At 35.9% G+C, this 5,381-nt stretch overlaps 1 protein-coding gene across 4 annotated transcripts in view; it reads left to right on the top strand.

Moving 5' to 3' along the window:
- The window catches only part of LOC106874741 (C-terminal-binding protein), a 185,466-nt gene that overhangs the window by 122,736 nt on the left and 57,349 nt on the right, over positions 1-5,381 (top strand). The gene's annotated exons all lie outside the window — the stretch shown is intronic.

Below are 5,381 nucleotides of genomic sequence, written 5' to 3'. Positions count from 1 at the left end.
ATTTCGTCCTTTCGGAGTCGATAAAATAAGTACCAGCTTAGCTCTGGGTTGATGTAATCAACTTAATCCCTCCCACAAAATTTGAGACCATTATTGTTATTATCAAGGCCGTGAGCTGGCAGAATTGTTAGCATGCTGGGCGAAATGCTTTTTAGCATTTCTTCCAGTTTTATGTTCTGAGTTCAAATTCTATCAAGTTTAACTTTGCCTTTCATGGCTTCCAGGGCCAGTAAAACAAGTACCAGTTGATTACTGGGGATGATGTAATCAACTAACCCTTTATACCCACCAAAATTGGAGTGGTAGATAAAATGTCTTGTAGTGTTCCCATATTTTGCGTCCTAGGTTCAAATCTTGCTGAGGTCAAACTTTGTTTTATGTTTCCCTGAGGGATCAAGTACTGGGTGGGGTGTCAACGTAATTGAATAACTCTCTTGCTCCCACCCCAAATTTTGCTGGCCTTGTGCCTAGATCATACACAATAGAGATTAGTGGCTGGCACCTTGTCTTTGATCTTTCCAGAATCTATAAAAGCCGAACATTACTAGGAATAAAGTATACTTACAATTGGTGAAGCAGTCATACGTTGCTCTACTTGAACAATTTGTGTTAATGAGGTGGCAGGTGTGTGACAGGTAGAGAGAAGAAGGTATCTGATTAACTTAACATGGTAGACAAGCAAGCCATTTTGTTGTCTGAATTACATAACAAAAGTTGCAGCTGTACAAAAGTCACGTCAGCCCATGTATTTGAAGACTGGTCATGGGATTTTTTCATTTTAAACTTTAAATAATGTGTGTTTGTGTGTGTGTATATGTATTTGTTTTATTAGGAAACCATCTTCTGGTAGGTACTAAATTTAGATCCGAGACAAACTGATTTGGCATATTTCCAAGGTCATTGTTGACGTGATATACAGTTATTTACCACCACCATTATTATTATTATTATTATTATTATTATTATTATTATTTACATTGTTGCTTTATTTGTTTAGCCTGGAGACCTCGTGTAACAGCAAGTTGGACGTTTTACTTTGGCAATGATGTAGTGAAACACTGGGTTGATTTAATCGACTAATCTCCTCCCCGTCAAATTCCAGGCCTTGTGCCTTTAGTAGAAAGGATTATTATTATTATTATAAAGGCGGCGAGCTGGCAGAAATGTTAGCATGCCGGGCAAAATGCTTAGCAGTATTTCGTCTGTCTTTACATACTGAGTTCAAATTCCACCGAGGTCGACTTTGCCTTTCATCCTCTTGGGGTCGATACATTAGGTACCAGATGCGTACTGAGGTCGATCTAATCGACTGGCCCCCTCCCCAAAACTTTCAGGCCTTGTGTGGACTTGTGACCAAAAGACGTTCCAACTGTGACCAACCTGTCTTTTATTTGGCTACAGTAGATTTGAGTGTATCATCCAAAGGTGTTTTGTTTTTCTTTTTAAAGAATAGCATGATTTGAGAGGAAATTTGACTGCTCTGTCTAGCGGAATGAGCAACCATGTGAAGGTTGGCTTGTTGTGATGAGCTATGTAGAGAGAGAGAGAATAGATGAGAGACTATAATTAAATTCTTTACTATGGTTTCAGCTGTATGTTAGAGTGGACACTAGGGAGATTTATGGTATGGATTTAATTTTACATGCACACATGCATACATGGACACACACACACACACACACACATGCATGTATGCGTGTGCACTCTCACTCCTATGGGCTCTCCCCTTTCTGTTCATCCCTTCATTCCTTTCTTTCTTTCTCCTCGCTCTCTCTGTTCCACTAAAGATAAAAGAATTGTGCTTGGATGAGTTAGTAAGGAATCAGTCTATCAAAGGAATGAAGATGCTTTGTATCTCATCACTGGCACTGAATCCACAAATCAATAAGAGTTTTAACTGGCCTACTACTTAACTGTACAGGCTTAAGGGGTTTGGCAGTTGAGGTCAAGTCACAGATCAAGGCATCTTTACAGTTGCTTTTTATTTATTAATTTCTTTAATTTGCTTCTTTGAATAGATAAAAACTGGACTCATTACTATCAACCTATTTGTGTATATATGTGGGTGTGTCGGTGAGATCTAAATTGAATTTAACAGTGTTTTAAATAAATGCCAAAATCATATTGGCTATTTATTAAAACGTACTATTTCTAAATTGAATTTGTATCTCACCTCCATAATGTCATATTCAATGTCTCCTATGACGTAGGAAAGAAAGGAAATGATTTCTATAAAAATCAATAACCTTGGTGCATATGGTAGAAATTAATGTATGATAGAGCATCTTCGGAATCACTAGAAATAGCAGCAAAATAGCTTTGAAATTGCACTCTTGCTGTTTTCTAAAAGAAAGCAAGACATTGTATAGTTTAATATTAGGTGTATTCTACCTGAGGAAAAGATGGGATGGTCATGCCTGGAATACTGGCTCAGCTCAGTTGAGGCATAAAAAAAGAAAAACAAGAATCATTGTCGTCGTCATTGCATCCTCATTGTTTCTATAATCATTTTCTCATGCACCGGAAAGTTAGTGTTAAAATAATTTTATCAAGGCAGAAATTTCTTTGGCCAAATGTCCTACCTGTAATTAACCCTTGTCTGTTTCGAAGCAGGGTAATAATTCTTCTGCGCTCTAATGAACAATGAACTACCCAAGCATGTTTTTGCAGAAGCCTGCTAACAAATGCTACTGTTTGTATGAATGGTGAAGGTTTGTTCCCAATCGGTTTGCATGCATCGAGACAGAAATACACACCTGCCCATGCATTCACTCACACACACACACACACACACACACACACACACTCTCTCTCTCTCTCTCTCTTGATAGGTTTCTTCTCATTTCTCTTTACCAATTTTGAGTTACAAGGCATTGGTCAACCCATGGCTGTAGTAGACGATAACCAGTGAACAGCATTTGAAGTAATCTCAATCTCGGACATGAAAGAATGGAATTATGAATTGATACATATGATTTCAGTAGAAAATCAATATCCTTAGGTACAAATAATTAACGTGCAAAACAATGAGGGAGCATCTACATGGTCACTCACTCTCTTAGAAATAGAAACCAAATTTCCTTCATCACACTCTGGAAGTTGTACATATATTGATATTGTGTCTGCAAATTAGATAGGATGGTTGTTGTTGGAAGGCTTTTGATAATAGTTTAGATTGCTTAGGGCTGGCCCTGACTCTAAATAGTTCTGTTTGAGAAAACTTGCAGTGTTCTTTGTGGAATAAATCAAACATTCTGCAGCTCTCTTCGACTATTCTCTTCTCTTTCAACTTGTGGAGAAGCATGGCTTTGATGAATTGTAAAGGATTTCTTTTGAAGCTGTTTGCAATATTCTTTCTCTGTTACTATAATTCATTTGTGCTACAACTTAGGGTTTATTCATATTCAAGATAGGCCTGTATCTGGCGGTATTTCAGAGACTTGGTCAAACATTTTCCCAATGGAGTAGGTGATATAAATGAAATAAAAAGCAGTTTTTTTTATGTTCACCTTGTTGGGCTCTGTTTGAATCAGCACATCTCAGTGGCAATTCCAGAATTCATTACTGGCTTTTACTGCTTCCAACCACTGGACCATAACCATAATTGGGCACCACTTTCAAGGGTATAGTTAATTATGTTTTAACCCCAGTTCTTGTGAACTGGTTTTTATATTATCAATATCAGAAGGATGAAAAGCAACACTGAGGTGGGCTGGATTTTAGCTGAACATAAAAAGAATGTAACCATGAGATATTTTGCCTGCCTGATGCTGCACAAATTTTGCCAGTCAACTATTTATATGTTTAAATTAAAATCTTGTTAACAATCTCATTATCAGAAGATGATAACTTGATTCTTCAGTACTTTAGTGAGTAACTGTTTCTTTATAGTTTCATGGAAGAATTTTTTTTATAAGCTGTATTCTAAACTCTGGTTTTGTGTATTAATAAATAGAAGCAAGCATGACAGCTATTTTAACAAATCCTTGAAATATTTCCATTTCAAATAAATTAAAACTCACAGGCTGTGTGTAAGTGTGTTAGAAACATAACAAAACGGTTAACATGACCTGTTTGTGTGTACATGTGTATTCATGTGTAATTGCTGCCTGTTAGTGTAATATTAAACTGATAGGAGAGGTAGGGATGTTCTACTTGCTGTTACGTCAAAATCTTTCTGAGATCATTTTTACCTTTGAGGAATTGATAAAGTAACGATCAGTGAGCACACACATGCATACATGCACAAAAGCCTTTTCTGAAAGAAAATTCTCGTTTTATGAAAAGAAATCAATATTATATTTGATCAATGCTATAATACAAGAGCTGCATTTGTGGTGAGGTAAATTCTTGATATGGTTTCAACCCACGGTTGCTCTCAGTTTCACTTGTTTGACAACTTGTTACTTATAGCCTTTGTGAAAAAGTATGATAGCCTCTTAATCTTTCTTTCATACCTAAAATATAGAGACAGTCATTAATAATTACTTTTATCTCTTGATAGTGTCAATTGTGGTTTTCAAATTTTAAAAAGTCTGTTGGACAAGCTTATATAAATATATTTGTAAAGTTGTGCAAATGTTTTTTGTATTTCATTCAGCATTGAGAAAGAAATATTTAATTTTGCTTTACTTGTGTATGTGTATTTTATGTAAGGCGCAGGTGTGGCTTGAAAGAAACGTGTGTGTGTGTGTGTGTGTTACTGTCTCTTCGCCTTGACATTGGGTGGTAGTTTTATATGATAGTTGCTATCATTTAAGTAGTGGCCTTCATTTCCAATCTTTCATCTAAATATGTCTGACCATAGGGAAATATTATCTTACTTGGAAATAAGGGTTAGTGACAGGAAAGGCTTCTGGCTGTAGATCTGCCTGAAAATATCTTATCTGACCCATGTGAGGATGGATGATAAGTGGACATTAAAAGGATGGTGACAGAGATGATGCACATGCACACATACGCATGCACATCTTGTTTTTCTCTCTCTCTTACGAGATACACTGATAAATAACTCAGTGAATTTGTCCCTTGGGAAATGCACAGAACATCTATTGAAATATAAAATGTTCAAATGTATATTTGTCAAGGTTGAATATGTATTTCAGTTTGAGGGTGGGGAATAGAAAAATCATATTGATTCTAGATGTTGTTTCCCTACCATCTTTTCTTCTTTTTTTTTGTCTCCTGATGGAAGCAAGTACTACAGGTTGACGTGAGCAGTGCTGCCATGTTTTGTCAAATTAACAATCATGTTTTGACTAAGTAAACAAAGACCTAGAATACTGGGTGAAAAATTCTATTTTTCTTTATGATACACCTTATAGATAATCAATTAATCAATAGTTTCTTTTATATATATATATATATATATATATATATAT

The sequence above is a fragment of the Octopus bimaculoides genome, chromosome 14 (genome assembly GCF_001194135.2).
Source record: "Octopus bimaculoides isolate UCB-OBI-ISO-001 chromosome 14, ASM119413v2, whole genome shotgun sequence".
Taxonomy (NCBI): domain Eukaryota; kingdom Metazoa; phylum Mollusca; class Cephalopoda; order Octopoda; family Octopodidae; genus Octopus; species Octopus bimaculoides.
Note: the sequence above shows the minus strand (reverse complement) of the source record. Positions and strands in the feature narration are given on the sequence as shown.